The following is a 21,584-nucleotide window of genomic DNA, read 5'->3' on the forward strand; positions in this document are numbered from 1 at the left end:
TATGGATGCTGTGGTGGCTTTAAAACATATTGGCAAATTCTGTGACATTTCTCACATCTAGAGGTGGAGTTGAATTCCCCTCCTCTTAAATATAGGAGGACTTAAGTTACTCACATCTCCATGTGGCTGAAGTTATTCTGGTGACATGCAAATTTAGGCCAAAAGAGCGATACAGCTTCTGCCTGGCTTGTTTGCTTGTTCTTTCTCTTCCTCTCTCTTTTTCTCGTTCAGGATGTTCATTTTGGGAACTCATCCATCATGCCACATGGAAGCCAAGCCGAGTGAAGAGGAACCAGAGTCCCTCGCCCAACCTTCTAGCAATTCCCCCACCCTGAGCTCCCAGCTAACAACAGGATCCAACTTACTAGCCATGTGGGTACACCATCTTGGTAATGGGCCCTCCAGCCTCCAGTTGACCTGTCCCAGCTGATGCCATGTGGAGCAGAGATGAGCCTTCCCACCAAACCCAACTCAGATTGGAGATTCATGAGGCAAATAAATGATTGTTGTGTTAACCCCCTAGGTTTTGGAGTGATTTGTTATGTAGCAAAAGATAGCCAGACTCAGAAACTTGTACCATAATTCCAATATATAACCTGTTAAGAATGTCCTCATCTAATGAGAGGACAGAGAAATGAGGAATAAGGCAGATTATATAGCTTTCATCTCTTTTTAAATGATGAGAACCTAAATATAACCCCCCCCCCCAAACCCTGTGACCTTTTACAGTTTGACATTTTACTCATTTTTAAGGGCTAGAATAATTGGAGGAGGAAATGGGGTGAATGCTGATGGTGGGCCTAGAGCAAGCATGTCAAACTCAAAGACTAACAAGGGCTAAATAAACAAGACATGCGGCCCGTGGGCTGCGAGTTTGACATGCTTGGCCTAGAGTCCAACATGCTAATCCCTATCCCTTCACTTAAAGATCCCTTAAATATTTCCTTTTTCCTCCCAAGTTGCTTATTTTTGCTGACGAGATTATTTGTAGTCAACACTTCTTCCTAGAAGGACATCAGATCAGATCCCAAAAACATTCAATGACATTCAAGTGGTGAGGATGGAAGCTCTGAAGACATAGGGCTGCCAGCTATGCTACACACCCTGCCAGGCGAAGTTCCCGAAATTCACCATCAGCATCTCTCTCTCTCTTGTTCAAGAATGAATGCTCACTCCCTTTAACTTACGGTATTAAATTCAATTTTCTTTGTCTGCCTTTTACCGTACCATGGCTTCATCTTATACATTGAACTATATTTCCCAACCTGCCCTGGAAGTTCCCACCTCTAAGCTTTGATTCATGCCAAGTCATTGCCCTTCATGTCTTTTTTATCAATCATCTTTCAAAGCCATATTCGAACCTGATCTCTAATTTAAAAAAAAAAAAAATTTCCCAACCACTGCAGCTGACAGCAATCCTGCTCTCCATTTGGACTCTTATGGCACTCATAGTGGGCAGTGCGCCTCTGACATTGATGCAGATTTGCCCATTCTCCACCTCATTGCCAGTATAGATCCTTCAAGTGCAGGCCCATATCTGCTTCATCTTCCCATTCCTCCCCCGTACTCCAAACACGCCCGGAGCCCCACTCAGTATCTTACATATTTTATGTGCTAAATGACTGCTTATTGGATTAGTTAAATGAACTAAAAAATATGGCAAATAGCTTACCAAGTTTATTCTAGTAACATTTTTACTTTAAGCACTGCCTAATCTTAAGATGTGAATCTTTAATTGGGCGATTTTGAGCCCGAGCCAGGCAGCTGGAATTAGTAAGTAATGGGGGGCATGAGGGGTACTCCAAACAGGGGGGTAGCCACCTATGACTTATTAGATATTCTCAGGGACCCCTTGACTCCTGCCATCACAGAATGGGCAGGATCTTGAAGATTATCCAGCATAGAAATTCCTCTAGTGCTTATTACATAGGAAGAAAGGCACAGAAACTTTTTAGTGTAAACCTTCATTTTGTAGATGAAGATAGTAAAACTCAGAGAGGATAAGTAATGAGCCCAAAGCAGCTGGTTATCAGCAGAAATGACCTTGACCTCGGGTCTCGGGTCTCCTTTCCCGGCATTCTCTCCACAACAACAACAAACTGGAGGGCTGTTGCCATTCCCCAATCGGCACTCCTCTTTGAAGAGCAGAGCCCCGCATGTGGCCCGCGGGCCGTAGTTTGAAGATGCCTGTGGTAGGCAGTGTTTCCAACTGAACCTGAATAATGTTTTTAAAGTAAATTTATCCTGTGAAGAGTGAGCTAAATGTCTAGACATTTTCTTCTCAGGCAAAACAAACAAACAATAATCCTTTGTTTGCCTCGGACTAGGAAAGATGTGTTCATGTGTCCAGCTTGCACGCAATTTTTCCAAAGGAGAAGGGGATTCTTATCAGAGCATTGCATCATACCCTGTCTCTGGGCTGAAAGCAACGAGCCAGACCAAGTAATTGGCATATCTGAAAGAAAAATTTCAAAGATGAAAGCTAGTGCATTAAAAACAAACCCAGAACATAGGCAAGATGCATGCATTTACTTGAGAAATTGATTAAAAAAAAAAAGCTATTTAAATTACCAGCCCTTTTCTTTTAAGAGGCTCAGCGACTGCTCCCTGTCAGTGTACTAGCAAATAAATCCTTTTTCACTAGAGTTATGTTCCAGATTTTAGGATGGTTTCTATTTTTCCACTGACCTTGTCAAAATAGGCCTTCCTCATAACAAGAAGTAATAAAAGCAGCTCCATGGCAGGAAGACTGACATAGTAGCACCAAGGCCTCAAGTGATTTTTAAAAAGTAACTCAAGCAATGCATACTGTATTTGGTTTTCAAATTCTTGCTCTATATTTTGATAAAATAAGGAAAAAAATATGTATTTCTATATCAATGTAGCTAATGTGTGTGTGTGTAATAACGATCAGATGTGTTAAAATAGAAATTAAGAAGTATAGTACTGCAGTCTTAACTGCACTCAAACTCTAAAGCCAGACCACCTAATTCACATCCGAGCGCTGCCACTTAACTGTGTGACGTCGAGAAAGTTGCTGAAAACATTTTCTGGTTCAGTGTCTCCATCTCAAACATGGAATTGGTAATAGTAGTTAATTCATAAGGTTGTTCTGAGGATTCAGTGACAATATATGTAAGGTACACAGAAGAGTGCCTGGCCTGGAGAAAACTCTCATAAATGTTAGCTGTTATTAGCCATGACAGGGACAGGATTATGAAACCGTGACTGCATGGTCTTCCCCAGTCCCCACCTGCTTCTAAGGAGGGGATGTTCTTGCTTGTCAGGTTAGCTGCAGGGTTTTCTCTTGTGTAGAGTTTGAGTCTTCTGGGTGTGAGAGCATCCACCAGGGAATATTCAGACTGTATTTTTCAGGGGAGGGTCTACACCACAAGGAGTTGTGTGTAGGGTGTGTGGGCTTTGGGGAAGATGAGTGAGTGTGTGAGCTGGACAGTCTGTCAGCAGCAAGCAAAAGAGCAGCCATTTACTAATAGAAATGGATGGCAGCGTGAAGAGAGGACAGGTGTCAAGCAACTGCAGGGACAGAACTGAAAAGCAGGGAAAGGGTAGTTTTAAGAACTTCCTTTTGATGTTCTTTGAGAGAGAGAATAAAGACTAGGATTAAATTCTGTAATTGCTTTTGATTGTTGGATGCTGTACTAAGACGGAGACTCATGGGAACCTAGATTTTATATGGATTTCACAGCAAGTTCTATGGAGACAGCAATTTGGAGCACATGTTTTCAGATTTATAACAGAACAAATGATCACAGAGTGGTAAATGTCACTGAGCAGAGCACACAGCTTTCAAAAAGAACTAAAATACATTCCCTAACGTGATGCACTACAGCCTTTTTTAAAAAAAATATTTTCACAACAGATATCGAGAGCCTTAAAAAGTTTATTCCCGCCCTAGCCGGTTTGGCTTGGTGGATAGAGCGTAGGCCCACGGACTGAAGGGTCCCGGGTTCGATTCTGGTCAAGGGCAGATTCCTGGGTTGCAGGCTCGATCCCCAGTGGGGGCGTGCAGGAGGCAGCAGATCAATGATTCTCTCTCATCATTGATATGTGTCTCTCTCTCTCCCTCTTCCTTCCTCTCTGAAATCAATAAAAAATATATTTTTAATAAAGTTTATTCCCTTTACTGTGGTAGTAATTTATACTAAAGGAAAAAAAAACAACTTTATACACAAGAAAATGCTCATGGCAACATTATTTATAATAGTAAAAATAATGAAAACCTCCAAACAACCAAAATGGAGCATGTTGATTTAAGAGAATAAAATGACTTTGTTTGAAATGATAATGATGAAGTTTGGGGGGAACTTTAGGAAATAATATCGAATGATAAAAGCCCAGAGTACTGATACCAATTCGGAAGCTGTCCACATCCAGCTTAAAGGACACAGAAAGCATCACTGCCCCTAGAATAGTGGGCTATGCTTACTGATGCATTCCCGGCTAAGCCACTTGCTTCTCCAAGCTCTCAAACTCCTTTATTTGGCTCAGATGAAATGACTTTATGAGATTAACCCTCTAACCCTCATCCAACTAGACTAGTATCTTCAATGCATCCCCTCTTCTTCTCGCCCCAGTTTACGAAGATTTGGCCTGACCTCTCTCGTTCTCCTTAATTCTAGTACAGAAAATACCAAGAAAAAGCATTTGCACGTATTCTTCTGGCTTTGAAGCTTGATAAATGTAACATTCTCTGACAACTGGATTCAGAGGGCTAATAAAGCCTTTCACAACACATTTCTTTCAATACCAGTCCCAGCATGTCTGGGGCAATAGGGAAAGTGCCAGTGCTTTTGTTGAGAGCCTGTGTGATCGTCTGTGGAATTAAACCTGGTTTTTTATTTAACAAACGTGCAGAAGAGGAGAGAAACATAACACCTTAACCCCACTCATTCACTCACTCACTCACTCATTCATTCATTCATTCATTCACTCCACATATGAGCCCCAACTATGTGCCAGACACCATTTGGGGTACAGATTACAACAGTCCTGACCTGCAAAAGATGCACAGCGAAGGCAATTCTCATAAAATGTGATGAGTGCCTTGCCAGAGAAAGTATGGGGTGATGGAGGAGGCACGATTAACGCAGCTTTGAGGGAGTCAGGGAAGAGGACAAAACATCCTGCTTTAATTTAATCTTAATGAATGCAAATCAACTCTGTAGAAAGAAACCTGGGGGGAAATTTTAGGAAATTTCACACTCTGTATTCTTGTTTCTAAGCCATATTCTCTCAGACTGTCATGGCACTGGGCAAGTGACATTCTCCTAAACCCCGCTTCCAGCTATCATTTCAATAATAGACACCACAAAAGTAGTTTGTGGAACAGACTCCCCTCAGCAGAGAGTGAATGAACTGACAGTCTCTGAATGACCACTGCGGGCCAGGCCCTCATACCAACAACTGCTTGTCTTAACCCCTTTGATTTTCTCTGTCCTAAATGAAAATATCCTCTCTCTCCATCTCAGTTTGGTTTTAATTTAGCTCTGTGAATGACAGTAGTAGGAAGTGGTTTATTTTGGTTTTAAGTAGAAAGGAAGACATATTTTGTTATTTTTCTAAGGGTGGCAAAGGGCACACTGAATCATCTTCTCTTGCCTGGCATCGCATAGACAACATACTATTTTTATAGAAATATTCATCTTCTCCAATTCTGATGGCGTCCTGAGTAGCCTCCGTGGGACAAGTCAGACAGACCACACATTGACACAGCCTTGTCCCAACCGCTGTGCACGATCCGGTGCCCTCATCTCTTGTGGGAAAGCTGCCATTGCTACCTGCTCCCACCAGGCTGAGACCCTTACAGCTTTGCACAGGACATTTGAGAAGAAAGGGAGTCAACACAGATCTATTTCCATTGAGATCCCACTAGTACCAAAACCCTAACCTTGAAATCTTCAATAAAACTTTGTGAGAAAAGATAATTTTGAAACAGGCAGAGGTCTGCCGTGGGGATCTACTTGAAACAAGTAGTACTAACTCATGGGCCTCAGTTCTTCCCACAGGCAAATGGGAGAAAGGAAGTTTGGGGAGGGCAGAGGTTTTGATGTCAGCAAAGTAAGACAGGGTTCAGGCCCTAACCGGTTTGGCTCAGTGGATAGAGCGTCAGCCTGCGGACTGAAGGTTCGATTCTGATCAAGGCATGAATCTTGGTTGCAAGCACATCCCCAGTAGTGGGTGTGCAGGAGTCAGCTGATTGATGTTTCTCTATCATTGATGTTTCTAACTCTCTATCCCTCTCCCTTCCTCTCTGTAAAAAAAGCAATAAAATACATTTTAAAAATAAATAAAATTGACAATTTTTTAAAAAAAAAAAAAAGACAGGGTTCAGGATGTAGGGAAAGAGAGAGTTCAGTACATCAGCGAAAACAGAGGCTCTAGGGAAAGAGGGAGATACAGTAGAGAGTAGGGAAAAGCAAAGGATGACGGAACAGATCTGGAGGTGCCTTTGTGTCTTGAACAAAAGAATACAGTAAGGAGACTCTTGCTTTATAATGTATGAGTTCTAAAGATAATTCTAAAAAAGAGAGTTTCAAAAATATTAGGGGCCACATCAGTTACCTCGAGGGGACTGGGTATATAATTTTCTGAAACACATACTTTAAAAAACCATCCACAACTGACAATATGTAATCATGATGCTGATCAAAAGCCAGTCTTAGTACTGTGCATTTATACACCTCAAGTACAGTTCCTGCTCTACAGGAACCGATTAATCGAGGACACCATGAACAAGAAAGTGAACGTGGTCTGTGTTCCACAGCACCTACCAGAGCCCTGCCCACAGCAGTTGCTCACAGAAATTCCTTCATTGGTTACGGACAGGGAGTCTACTCTGTACCTAATAACTGGCTGAGAGTTTCTGAGCAGAGGCAGATTCTGATAAATATTATGGTCTAGGAAACTTACTTTCTGGGAGCAAGGAAATACTATGAGCAGACAGCTTTGCAGCCGGTTGTCTCGAAAACCAGGCCATTGTCCATGGAGGTAACAATGGAAGAGGTAATGACTCTACCTTGCAAGGATAGAAGAGTCCACCATGGGGATTAACTGAATTTGAGGGAGCATGGAAGGCACCAGAGTTAAAGATGCATCCATGTTTGCCACCACAGTGATTTGGAAAATGATCTTGACACAGATAGCAATAACTTTGAAGAATAGAGACTATCTTTACTTCAGTGCTAATGCCTATTATCATGGGTTCTTAACTTAGGTTAAAGCAAGCTAGCATGACATTCCATCAATCACTACCTATCTGCTTTAATACCTTGCACCAATCAAATCAATCATGAAAAAAAATGGTCTTTGTATTCACTTAGAGTAATTAAGTATTGCAGATTATTGATTCTAGCTACTCAAAGAGATGCATTCTCTTCATAAAGCATGAGTGACAGATTGTTTTTCTTTATCTTTGCTCAAAATTGCAATTCAACTCATTTACGCTACAAGAGTCAAAGATCCTTGAACTTTAAACCAACTGACCACAAGAATGAATAGTTTATGACCAATATTTGACCTTTCTACTTAACATTTTTCATGATATAAAGAGATCAGCCAATATGGCGGAAGACCAAGCCAGGCTGGACATTTGTCTAAGCTAGGAGAAAAGGAAACACAGTCAAGATTAATAACAGTGCAAACTAACTAGCAGATGCAAATAAATAAATGTCATATTTTTAAAGAGCATGATGAAGGTAGGTTTGCCCAAGAATCCATCACAAATATGGAAAGGAAAGTGGGCTTAAATAGGACAAAAATATCACAGCAAAAATGAGACTGATGAGCTTCCACTGCATCATATTTAAAGACTGGATGGAAAGTATTTCAGAAAGAGAGTCCACTAGGAAAAGGGAAACCGAATATGAATTTCCTCTCCAAAAATGAGTCTTCTGGCCACTTCGGATTTGTCACTTACTCAGAAGCCCTGGCTAAAGAGAACATCTTCAGGTGCCTCCACTGGAATTGCTATAGACAGTCTATTGTCAGCCCCACTTCTCTGAGCCGCCCAGCAAAATTTCTTACATGATCCTGGGGTCAGGTTTGTTAAAGTAGCGAGAGCGTGCAAGATTGTTTTGATGTTTTGCTTTTATTTTCAACTGGGGGTGTGGACTAGAGTGAATGTTTTCCCAGAAATGAGCCTTTCTACCACCTGGTTATCGGGGTCTATTTTCATTAAGCAATTCATGCACAAATAATCAATGCACAACTGGAAATGATTATTTAGTAATTACATTTAGCTCCAACAGAAACAAGCCATTAAGAAAATCAGAGCATACATGTTATGATGGCCACTTTTAACTCTGAAAATGCCAATTGGGGCAACCAATAACACCAGCTATGCTGGTCCCCCTCCCTCAGGGCCCCTGGAGGTCAAATTCAGGCTTTGCATTAGGTTGAAGGTCAATGCCTCTCTTCCGATACAGTGAGGATAAGAAAACTCAAGACAACAGGGTCTTTATGCACTAAACCTTCAGAACAAGCTAGGGGAATGGTCAGTTTTTAAAAACAGTAAAACTGACCCTTTAAAAATGGAAGCTCTCATTAATTTAATGCAGCAGTTTGCACTTCCTCCAAGCTTAATATCACAAGTAATTATTTGGGGAGCTTAATAGCAATGGACCATTTTGCTGGTTATTCACCATCAGCAACATTCCCAACCATACTCCATCCTCTCCTGCCCCTATGTCATTTATACTCTAGCTTCCTGTTGAGTTTGACTAATGGGGGGCCCCAGCCAAAGATGGGGTGCTATTTCCCCTACTGTCTCCCTGTTTCACTGCAGTGTCTGAAAACAGCGATGTCCCTTCACAGTGCTGGCTTCTGTCAAGTGGCCCTTCCTCCGTGATCACAGCCCTCACTGCACCCCACCATTTGCTACTCTTGTCCCTTTGGCCTGGGGATGGCAATGGCTTCCCTTTGCTGCTGGTCCTGGATACGGGACCATCCCTTGCTTGTTCCTGTAACCCTGCCCACAGGTGCAGCAATCGTGCCCTCATTAAATTCTCTTCTTTCAAACCCTCAGAGGTCGATTCTGTTTCGTGCCAAGATCCCAATGCAACCACTTTGCAAAGTAAATATAGAAGTGCTTGCTTCCTGGCTGAGGACAGTGAGCAAACACAAAAGACCAACGTCTATAAAAAACATGCATGAACACAGCCAACCTCCACCAAGCTTTCTGTTTTGGCAAACAACATATTTAATGTAAAACTTAATATAAAAAATAGCAAAACACAGATAATATTCCTCCTTCTAACACCTACTTCTTTTTGAAAGGAGGGAGGAAAAATGTCACTCATTTCTTCCTCACCATCGAAACAAACAAACAAGCAAACAAATAAACAGAAACCAACCAGGCCCCATGTGATTCTGTGGTTGAGTGTCAACTTATGAGCCAGGAGGTCACGGTTTAAGCCCCGGTCAGGACACATGCCTGGATTGTGGGCTCGATTCCCAGTAGCGGGCATGCAGGAGGCAGCCAATCAATGATTCATTCTCATCATTGATATTTCTCTCTCTCTCCCCCTCTCCCTTCCTCTCTGAAATCAATGAAAATATATTAAAACAAAAACAAACATTGGGTAAAACCCAGGAAAGCCCAGTTCTAAAGACTAGTGATTCTTCATAAGTCACATGGATGCTTGAGAACGATGAGCTTTTTTCCACTCTTATTCTTTTGCAAGTACAAAAAGAAAGGGAACACTTTCTAATTTTCCTTCTTTGGCACCCAGAATTTAATTCGTGATGCTGCAGGAAAAAATAAAGATATCTGTCGTCTTTCAAAAACTAGAGTCAAGTAACAAAACTAACAAAAAAGCACTGTTTTATCCAAATCATACAAGGTGGTATATGACACTCTTAAAATCCGTTATCACTCCAAGACTCTATCTCAGATGGTCCTTTCTGTTCTTCAATCTGGAGATCTAGTTATTTGGCTGGAGGCCACAGTTCTCTTTCTATCTTTAACCCACCAAAGGATATTTGTTGGATTTGCAACACGTTGACTAATTGTACAGTTTCCAAGGCTACATGTAATGTTTTTATTGGACTCCCCCTTTTCTCATTAAGCCATGGGCCCCTAATGACACAGTAGCTATGAATTAGTAAGCAGAGCACACGTTTTAACCCGGGCACAATGAACGCATCAGGCGCGCCCTCCTGCGTTGTGCTTTAACAGGGTGCTGGTTATTCTCACGTTAATCCCTCCTTAATCCACTCTCCAGACCCTCTCTCCACTCTTCTCTCCCTCCTCTGTGCCCAGAAACGGTTCGTCCGTTCCCTGCCCTCCGTTCCACCAATGGGAGGCGCCAGCAGGAGACTCGGGGAAGAGGAGATGAAGACCGGAGCCTGCCCTCCTTCATATCCTAGGCACCTTGGGAATCTTGGAAGTTCTGGCAGTGGCTGGATCTCCAACTACACAACTACACGTCCTGACTGCTGCCCCCTGGCTGGCTGACTCCTGTTCTTCTCACCCTGTCCCAAACAGTGAAGGCTTTTCAGTGCTCGAAGTTCCTGGCTGCCTTAATATCCCTTATTTGTTCCTTTCACCCTGCCTCCACCTCTGTAAACAGCACTTTTTCTAAGTTCTCTCTGACTCCTTTAGAGCGTGCCTTCTGTTTCCTGCTGGTCCCTGACTGACCAGGGCATGATGTGGGATGACAAACACAAGGTACCACTCAGGCAAGGGGCGGTCCTCCAGCACATGCTGCTTAGCCCCTGGACAGGTGTGCCCAGGGTCTGTCCCTGCCTTTGGAAGAGCGACGGGTGCAGAATTCTAGTGTCTGAGAACCACCTGGGGAGATTCAAGGCAAGACTAAGAAACTATCATAGGTCCAAGGAGACTAAGGGGTCATGATGGCAAAATGTAAAGTGATGTCCTAGAGTGACCAGGAAAAGGATGCTAATGTAACACTTGTGAAATTTGAATAGAGTCTGTAGCTTAATATTACGTACTGATATTAATTTTGACAAATATATTCTAGTTATATAAGAAATTAACACTAGGGGAAGCTAGGTGAAGGGAATATTGGAACTTTCTATACCATCTTTGCAACTTTTCTATAATTATAAAATTACTAGAGGCAAAAAAAATATTTTTTTACTAAAGGCCCAGTGCACAAAATTTGTGCACAGTAGGGTCCCTAGTGACTGCCAGCTGCCGGCCAGGACCTCCCTTCCCCCAGTAGCTGCCTGCCACTGATCAGGGCCTCCGTTCCTGTGGAGTTTTACCAGGGCCGCCTCCTGGTCAAACTCCCAGTTGAACTCCCAGTCGAGGGGACAATTTGCATATTAGGCTTTTATTATATAGGAGTGCAAAATAAAATGTTTATTTTTAAAAAAGAGGCAGATTCCCAGACTCTGCATAACCTCCCCCACAAAAAAAAAAAAAAAAAAAAATTAGAATTTCATCAGTGGATACTCAAGCAGGTGGTTTAAGAACTAAACCTTGAGAAGCCCCTAAAAGATTGGAAACTATTGGTTCTGGTTGAGATAAGGATGGAAATAATTATTCGCTGATGCTAAATTACAGCATAATTACTACTTTAAAGAAAGGAGCTGATTGAAGCTTTGTCAAAGTTCACCTTCTATTCCAGTTAATTAGAATGATTCATCCCTTGATCAGACCAGTCGCTGCATTTCGTTTCTTGCATAAAAACCTTGAAGAGGTACAGGTAATTATAGAACCAAACAAAGAAGTGACAGTTCTTCCACTTCCTCCTCCCTCTGAAACCAAGGTTTCTGCAGTGTGTGTCTTTCCTTTCCCCTAACTTTGAGTTTCTGAGAGGGCGGGGCCAACCTGGCCTCTGGATAGTGATTTTCCTCAGCCATGGTGGGGTATTCTGCCTCTCTATGCTGAACTTAAGCTCCCAGAAAGCAGGAGCTCTATTTTCCATCTCGTCTATATTTTTCAACAGCTCAGTTCAGTGTTGTTTACCCTTTACTGTGACGGATGACAACCTGCGCTCTTCACTATGCCCATATCTTTGCCTATTTATTATAAATACTAGAGGCCTGATGCACAAAATTCATGCAAGGGGAGGGGGTCCCTCAGCCCAGCCTGCACCCTCTCCAAACGGGGACCCCTTGAGGGATGTCCGACTGCCAGTTTAGGCCCAACCCATGTAGGAGTCAGACATCCCTCTCCCAATCTGGGACCGCTGGCTCCTAACCACTCACCTGCCGGCCTGCCTGATCGCCCCTAACCCCTCTGCCTGCCTGCCTGATCGCCCCTAATCTCTCTGCCTGCCTGCCTGATCACCCCTAAGTGCCTCTGCCTGCCTGCCTGATCACCCCTAACTGCCCTCCCCTGCCGACCTGATCTTGCCCCCAATGGCCCTCCCCTGCCAGTCTGATCTCGCCCCCAATGGCCCTCCCCTGCTGGCCTGATCTCGCCCCCAACTGCCCTCCCCTGCCGGCCTGATCGCCCCTAACTGCCTCTGCCTCGGCCCCCACCACCATGGCTTTGTCCAGAAGGAAGATAGACATCTGGAAGATGGCCGGTCGGCCCGGTCTAATTAGCATATTACCCTTTTATTAGTATAGATAATTCTTACATTCAACATTTTCTATGCCATTGGAATGCGAAAGAAGGGGGTAGGTAGATATGTTGGCATTAGTATTGCTCGTTTATTAACAAAAATGTTAATTGAGCAGCTACTATGTATTGTAGGCACTGGGACTATAATAATAAATAAATACCTTTGGAGAGCTTAAAGTCAAAGCAGGAGACAGACCATTAAGCAGCTAATTACCCAACCACCTATAGATTCTCCCTTATCATCCTCACACTGTCCATCGTGACAGACAGAGCAACTCGACTCTGAGTCCAGACAAGAAAAGTAGGCTCTAATTCCAGGCCCACCTCCTGGTCAGAACTGGTTTTGAAGGAGGCATAATCTTTCTGACCCTCAATCCCCTCATTCAAAAAAATGGGCATTAAAAAAAAATAAAACTCATCTCTCTGCCTTAAGGCAGTTGTTACAAACATGGATGCAAAAATGCTTTGAACCCTGCAAAGTGTTATACAGGGTGGGGGGCAAAAGTAGACTTACAGTTGTTTGGAAAATAATACAATATTTAATAAATAATAATGCAAGAATAAACTCTGTGTTTCGTATACTCACAACTGTAAACCTACTTTCGCCACACCCTGTCCAGATGTCAAGCAATAGACATGAATGCCTTAAATAGTCCCTGCCTACTAACTCTAAAGCTAATAGTTAGGGGTTCAGTGGCCTTGCCATTAAGCAGAAATTTCAGACAATAAGACTTCATAAACAGCAATCCTTCCAAAGATCTAAGCTCTGTTGCTTTGGAGTTAGCGATTGATGCGAATTAGATTAACATCAAAGAACTGTTTGGGAGAAGTTGCATAGGAAGAAAGCAGGCCTGCCATTTTATTCAAGGTGGACCCACTCTCTCTTCCCTCTCCCTGAATACAGAAGAGCTCAGTTACTTCAACTCTTCTGTGAAATTCAAAGCAATTTCTTAGCTAGCGCCATTCACGTTTCTATTTTATTGAAAAAGAAGCTTCCAGATCGAGATGAAAGGGGAGCTGCTGCGAGTCAGCGCCGCAGCATACAAACCTGTGAGCAGCTTTCAGCAAATATCTTAAAAAGATAATGCCGGAGAGAAGTTTTGAAAATCACATTTGCTGTTTCAGATAAATGCAGTATCTATTCTCAGCTTCTAAAGTAGAGAATGTTCTATCAGAGCAGTTTCCTATCTTTCTGTCTGGAGAAGTCGATGAGCTAAGGGCCCTCTTCGGATGCCATGGTAACCGCATGATTCTGGTCAGGTCTGTTGTGTCTGGGGCACAGCTTAAGGAAGATGTTACCTAAGAAACACGCATTAGAGGCACTGCTGGTATGTTCAAACTGAACGTACGACATATTCACGTCAGGTGCACAGACACCTATAAGCCTCTACCGTGTCCCAGCCCTGGGCCAGCGCTTGGGTAACCAGGAGAATGTAAGACACCATTGCAAAGAACTCACGGTGGTGTCCAGGCAGCAGCAAGCTGATTACACAATAAACAAGAATATACAGAAATGATATCGTAAAGTTTTAGCTTTCAGTCCAAAATTAAAATTTTTATTCTCTCGTTTTTGTTGTGACTTCAACTGTGGAAGCCTTTAGTGAAGTGTTTGGTTTTTTTTTTAAGCTAAATATAAACATGAGAAAAAGTTGAATGTTGAGCAGAGGGAACAGTAGTAGGATCAGAAAGAATAAGTTGCTCATTTGGGCCTTTAAATGCACTTAGCCTGAAAAATCATGAAGAGTGAAAGGAGAACTATTGGTCTATGGGAAGGAACAGTATTTTTGGCTTTACCGGTAAGGCAAAACCACATCCAGAATGTGGAATTCTGAAGACTCCCCAAACCATCTCCCCAGGCTGTCTCTCTGAGAGAATACTTTCCCTTCACCTGAAAAGTAAAGAACAAATGTCAAATGGTGGAGACTTCCTTTTCATCATAGTGTGTGTGTGTGTGTGTGTGTGTGTGTGTGTGTGTGTGTGTGTGCATGTTCACAATACCACTAGATTATATCATGAACCAATGAACGCCTCTATTATTTCTATATACATGAAAAAAATTTGATCATTGACTCCAAATGATCTTCACCAAGCCCACAGGTGAGCTGGCTTTCTTCAGGAAATATTTAGGAAGCACGCGCTATGAGCATCTGAACCAGGAGCTGAAAGAGACACAAAGGAAACGTGCCTGGTCCTTTTTTACCTTTTCACTGAGGAGACAAGACAGACCCTACAGGAAAAGTCATTCTGTATCTCTCGCCTCTTACCCCCTCTCCGCTTCTTCATCTTCATGGAGATCTCCCATCTTTGGCCTCCACCTACCCACCATGTCCTGTAAGCATTTTCCCCATCTTCAATATTCAAACACACACACACACACACACACACACACACACACACACACACACACACACACACACACTTTGGCCTCCTTTCCTTCTGAGACACTTATGGTCTCTCCATAAAGCCCTCGATATCTTTGTCCTCTTGTCTTCACAACCCTAGATAAGCCTGTATTGTGTTCTCTGCTCCAACACTGCACACATCTGGAGAAAAACCACATAAGCACATAGATGGCTTTAAGGAGACCTGAGGAAAGGACCACTGGAGAATGTTGATTTCCCAATTCCAATGTAAGTTCCTCGAGGGCAAGGACTTTTCTTGGTGAAGCCTGAGGGCACCCTAGCAGGCTCAATAAATCCCTTTAGCAATGAATTCAGACCCAAAACAAGAAATTAGAAAAAAGAAGGATCTAGACTCATTCCACAAATAAAATGATTTTTGAAACTTCCACACAGTGTTTATGTGCAAATGATCACAGCTGTTCTAAGCAAAGCATTCAACAAAGTAGCCTTAGAAAGAAATGCCCCTTAGAAATAGCTGGTAAAAGTGATTCTGTGGCCTCCAGAGCTGTAAAGCTCTTCAAAGTTATTTTATAGTTCAGAATATTTTATAACTTAAGATCGATCTTCCTGTTAATTCAAGCAATGTAGTAAGGTCTCACTTACTATACCACCCCTAAAACATCACCAAATCAGAGCCAGCCTCAAGTCATAGCTGTATTTCTCCCAAGGGAAAATGCAAGGCTCTCTCCCTGTGAGCCAGAAAGGCAAATACCAAAGGAATCCTGAAACACCTGTTTCAGAGAGAAGAGAGCACCCTGTCAGGGCAATGGCCCTGTGAGGTGTGAACTTTCAGTGGGCGTTGCTGCCTGACCAGGGACCTGGGGATGGAGAGTGCCCTTCCTCACACCAGTGGCACACCCATCTCAGTGCTGAGTAGGGCCACAGCTCAGGCTGCGATCCTCACATCAGCATCCCAGGAACAAACCCAAATGCCGCCTGATTCTCCTACAAATGTAATAATGTCTGACAAGAGGTTGATTGGACAGCACATGATGTCATTTCCTCTAATTAAGGAACACTCGAGAAAAACCAAAATAGCCACAAAGCACTGTCAGCAAAGCAATCAGCAGCAACAATTAGCTGTCAACTCACAGTCCGGAGCTGAGCCTGTGTAGGGAGCAGGGATGGTTGTCACCAGTTTCCAAATCACTGTGACAGCAGGAGTCAAGGATGACAAGCTGAGCAGAGAAGCCAGAGCCCGCTGCTGTGTGTGTGTGTGTGTGTGTGTGTGTGTATGTGTGTGTGTGCGTGCGTGCAGAAATTCAGAGAGACCCTGTGAAGAATCCTGCAACAAGCAGCTGGAAGTCGGACTGCAGCCCATGCTGTTTGTTTATTCACCCGACTCACCCTTCTTCTCTACCTGGAACAATCTACACACTCTTTAAAATCAATAAGCAGTTCATCTTCATTAAGTTGGAGGTCTTCACAACTTCAACGCATGAATTCTCTCCTGTCTCAGTTCCCAGATCAGATTACCATATCTACTCCAAGGTCAATAACAGCAGGAGTTGGGGAAAATATACAAAGAAGCAAACATAACACAATAGTCACAATATGGAATAATCCTACGTAATAAAGAGGTAATATGCAAATTGACCGTCACACCCCCACACACAAGGTGTCCACCTCCATGTGGTCACAAGATGGCCACGCCCATGTCATCACAAGATGGCTGTCCCCATGTCATCACAAGATGGCCGCCACAAAATGGCCGGCAGGGGAGGGCAGTTGGGGGTGATTGGGCCTGCAGGGGAGGGCATTTGGGGGCGATCAGGCCAGCAGGGGAGGGCAGATGGGGGCAATTGGGCCAGCAGGGGAGCAGTTAGGCATCGATCAGGCTGGCAGATGAGTGGTTAGGGGGTGATCAGACAGGCAGGTGAGCAGTTAAGGAGCCAGCAGTCCTGGATTGTGAGAGGGATGTCCGACTGGATTGTGAGAGGGATGTCTGACTTCTGGTTTAGGCCCGATCCCTGTGAAATCGGGCCTAAACCATTAGTCGGACATCCCCCGAGGAGTCCCAGATTGGATAGGGTGCAGGCTGGGCTGAGGGACACCCTCCCCCCCCAGTGCACAAATTTCATGCACCGGGCCTCTAGTCCTATATAATAAAGAGCCAATATGCTAATTAGACCAGATGGCGGAATGACCTTCTGGAACAACCTTCAGGAATGACCTTCAGGAATGACCAGTGGGCGGGGGGCGGGGGGATAGGGCCGCAGGGCCCGAAACAACCAGGGCCGCGAGGCAGCTGGGGCTGCGAGGGCCTACACTTGCACAAATTTCGTGCATCGGGCCTCTAGTATATAATAAGAACTGTGAGTGTGTGTGTGTGTATAACAATTATTGGGAGGAGCGTTAGTCTCTCCATCCCACCATTCCTTCCTGGCACATAAAACAAAACTGTTTATCTTCTCTTAACTATTGGAAAGTGACTGCTACCTGCCCTACAGCCCTTCACTCCTCCTCAAGGGAGTAACTTCATGAATTGTTTAGACTAGGTAAGGAAAAGTGCATGGAGATAGGTCTGGGAACCCTCCCTTTTCTCTATTTCTGGCCTCAGAAGCATGTCTTTTTCTTTTCCATGAAAGAAGATTTCAGCAATAACTATAACCGAAGGCCTGATTATATAGCTGATCCTGTCCATAATTTGAGCTCATTCTCTCATTCAGGGTCACTGGGAATAAAGCTGATATTTAGCTCCCTGTCTGTCTGATGTCTGCATTTAGTGCTCCATCCAGAGCAAACCCAGCCCTGATTTCTTTTGCAGCAGCAATAGGCTCAACTCAAAGATACATTTCCCAGTCTCCTTTGCAGCTAATAGTGACCATTAAAATGAAGGCAGAAGTCACTGGTAACAGGCAACCAGGTTAACTCTTTACCTTGACTGACTCAGGTGGGAGACATGACCTTGTGCCCTCTCTGTCTACCTGCTCAGAAAATAAGCATGAAGGTCCCACGTGGAACAAGATCTGTTAGAACAATTTAATGGTATTGCCAGAACTCTGATTTTTATGTCTCTTACTAACGGGGGTGGTTGGGTGAGACTCAAAACACTTGGGCACAAAAGCAAAAGGAAAGACAAAAAGAAAGCAGGCTCTGTAATCCAGCCATCAAGCCTGGCATTTTCTTTATGGTATCAAAGGAAAGAGGAAAAGGTATGAATTGGGATAAACGTGAAATTAACCTTTATTGAAAGCTGAGAGAAAATGGAGAAAACTAGAATTCTCAAAGTTGGTAAGATTCAAAAGTGGAGGGTTTCCTGGCAAGAACCTTGACAGAGGAATGGGCACTCATTAGAATCCTTTGGGCCAGGTTTTGAAGCATCAATAGAAGCCTCAATGAGGAGCCTGCTGCTTGAGCTGAAAACAAGGTGGAGAGGAAGACAAACTGCCCCTAGGAGGCAGGCTTTACAGGTCTAAGAAATCCTATCTAATAAAAGAGTAAAATGCAAATTGACCATACCTCTGCTACACCCACAAGCCACGCCCACAAGCCAATCAAGAGTGAGTATGCAAATTAACCCAACCAAGATGGCTGCGGCCACAGAGAGAGCAGGAGGCTTGAGTTGCCCCTGGTGATGGAGAAAGCCAAGCTCCCATAGCCCTGGCCTGCCTTGGCCTCCGCTTAAGACTACAAAGTTTCAATTATAGAAGATACATAAATCCCAACAAAAATGGCTGTGGCCACGGAGTTAGCAGGAGGCTACAAAGTTTCAATTATAGAACATAAATAAATCCCAGATACCAGGGCCTCCACTTGGGTCGCCGGGGGCATGGCTGGCCTGCAAATCACCACAGGCCCCTCACCCAGGTCACCCCATGCCCCAAGGGAAACCCCACCCTGATCCGGGACACCCTTCAGGGAAAACCAGCTGGCCCCCACCTGTGCAGCAGGCCTCTATCCTATCTAATAAAAGAGTAATGTACAAATTGACCATCACTCCAACACACAAGATGGCTGCCCCCATATGGTCAAAGATGGCTGCCCCCATGTGGACACAAGATGGCCAGCAGGGGAGGGCAGTTGGGAGGAACAAGGCTGGCAGAGGAGGGAAGTTGGGGGTGACTGGGCCTGCAGGGAAGGGCAGTTGGGGGGGACCCAGGCCTGCTGGGGAGAGCAGTTGCGGGAGACCAGGCCTGCAGGGGAGGGCAGTTAGGGGTGACCAGGCCTGCAGGAGAGGGCAGTTAGGGGTGACCAGGCCTGCAGGGGAGGGCAGTTAGGGGCAAACAGGCTGGCAGGGGAGCAGTCAGGCCTCAATCAGGCTTGCAGGAGAGTGGTTAGGGGGTGATCAGGCTGGCAGGCAGAAGCAGTTAGGGCAATCAGGAAGGCAGGCAGGTGAGAAGTTGGGATCCAGCAGTTCTGGATTGTGAGAGGGATGTCCCAGATTGGAGAGGGTGCAGGCTAGGCTGAGGGACACAACTCCCCCACTCTCCATGCACGAATTTCATGCACCAGGCCTCTAGTTCCTTTATAAGAAGCAACAGAAAAATTACTGCTATGAGAAAGAGTTGAGGTTTTTGAGTCCTAGGAATGCAAAGGTCAAAGAAGAATTTGAAAATAAGAAGCATTAAATATGCACATCAATGATAATTGTTCAATTAAATTCAATACTTTAACTAAAAGTGCATTTAAATGCCTTAACTTTATGCAGTATATCCTAATTTATTCTTAAAGTAGGGTTACCTTCACAATATTTTGACTTTGAAAGATTTTAATCTCATTATTAAAAGTACAGTTAACTAAAAAAAAGAAGAAACACTGCTTATGTAAAACATTACTTCTCAAAGATTCAAGTGCAAAGGAATCTCTACCAAGGCCTCAAATTCAAAATATGTATTATTCAAAAATATAATTCATTGAGAAAGACATTTCAACAAGGCAACTCAATTTTTTTCAAAAGACTTGAATAAACACTTCATTTTTTACGGCTTAAAAGGGCTTTTCACAAAATAAGATCCCAAAATGGTCAATTAACATATGAAAAAGTACCCAACTTTATTAATCTATAGGAAGTACTAATTAAAAATATAATATGATACTACTGCACACTCACCACTAGAGCTTAAGTGAAAAATCAAACAAACAAAAGCAGAAAAATGTCTTACATTGGAAAGGACATGAGAAATCAGAACCCTTATACACTCCTGGTTGGCATGTAAATTTTTAAGTGAATAAAACCTTTTTGGAAAACTGTTTGAGAGTATTTGCTGGAGCTGAACATATTCCTATCCCATAACCCAAGAGATCCCTCCCTACATGCATATCCAACAGAAATATGTGTGCACCACCAAAAATAAAACTCACCAAGCTGACTCAAGAATAGATACAAAACCTAAACAAATCACAAACTAAATCAGTTGGTAAAAAATAAAAATAAAAATAAATCTTCCTTCAAAGAAAACACGAGGCCCAAACTGTTTTACTCTCATTAACTATACATTTAAGTAGCAAGTAATTCCAATATTTTGAAAACTGTTCCTGACAAGAATACCAAAAAGAAACATTTTATCCAACCTCAGGACTAAAATTTAGCAAACTAAGTCTAGCTAAGTAAAGATAATGCATCATGATTTTATGTCAGCAATGCAAGGTAGCTTAACATTAGAAAATCAGTTAATGCAAATTACCATGAACAGATAAAGGATAAAAGTTATTTGATCATCTCAGTAGATTAGAAAGCATTCAATAAAACTAACATCAGGTGAGCTGATTTATTTTTACAAACTAGAAATAGAAGAGAAACATCTTAATCTCATATAGAGTAATAGATTATTATTAAAGCACCTTCATCAAATGATGTACCATAATTGATTTGATATAATTTGCCCACCAATGGATACTTAGATTCTCTCCGCTTTGTTTTGTTTGGCTATTATAATTTATGCTGTGATGAACATCTTTGTGCATGTTGATCAAATTGCCTAACCTCTCTGTGTCTCAATTTCCTCGTGTATAAGATGAAAATAAAATAGTGCATTCACTCCTATGGCTATTGAAAGGATTAAATAAAATGTTGGGTTAGGTCATAGCAAGTCTTGGGAGAAAAGCAGCGTTTATAAATCTGAGGAAAACATTTTCTGTATTTACCTGGTAGCAGATCTCTCAAAACACTTGAAGGCTCCAGTCAGAAGAAGTCACTCTGTCAAAAATAAAGAAAGTGATTGTCTTAGGTCATCAGAAACTAAGAATATAATATCATAGGAAGCAATCAGAGACAGGGACTATTAACTTGCTCCAGGATTCCTTTGGATCATTTGATATCTTCTGCCCATCCCAGTTTCCATCCCTCTAATCAATTAGGAATGATTACTGCCATGCTCCCTCTGTCTGCCCCTGACATACAGCACAGTGGCCAGAGTGATAAAGCTAAAAGATGAGCATGACACGCCACACCCCTCCAAAAAACCCCTTCCACAACTTCCCCTTGTCCTTGGGAGAAAGACCAAGCCTTGCCATGACTTTTAAGGCCCTTGAACATCTGATGCCCACCAACTCCTCCAGCCTTGTCTCTCATCTCTGCACCATTGTCTGGGCTCTAGCTACACTGGACTTCCTTCAGCTCATCACTCCTTGCCACCTCCCAGCTTTCATACACATGGCTCCTCCTGCCAGGACTACCTTCCCCC

General features: G+C 43.2%; 1 long non-coding RNA gene across 1 annotated transcript in view; it reads right to left on the bottom strand.

Moving 5' to 3' along the window:
- LOC129147217 (uncharacterized) overlaps positions 1-21,099 on the bottom strand; it is a 67,722-nt gene extending 46,623 nt beyond the window's left edge. Inside the window, exon 1 of the long non-coding RNA XR_008554564.1 lies at positions 21,046-21,099. This is a non-coding gene — a long non-coding RNA (uncharacterized LOC129147217). The remainder of the gene's footprint in view (positions 1-21,045) is intronic.
- Between the last annotated feature and the right edge of the window lie 485 nt (positions 21,100-21,584).

Source organism: Eptesicus fuscus, chromosome 19 (genome assembly GCF_027574615.1).
Source record: "Eptesicus fuscus isolate TK198812 chromosome 19, DD_ASM_mEF_20220401, whole genome shotgun sequence".
Taxonomy (NCBI): domain Eukaryota; kingdom Metazoa; phylum Chordata; class Mammalia; order Chiroptera; family Vespertilionidae; genus Eptesicus; species Eptesicus fuscus.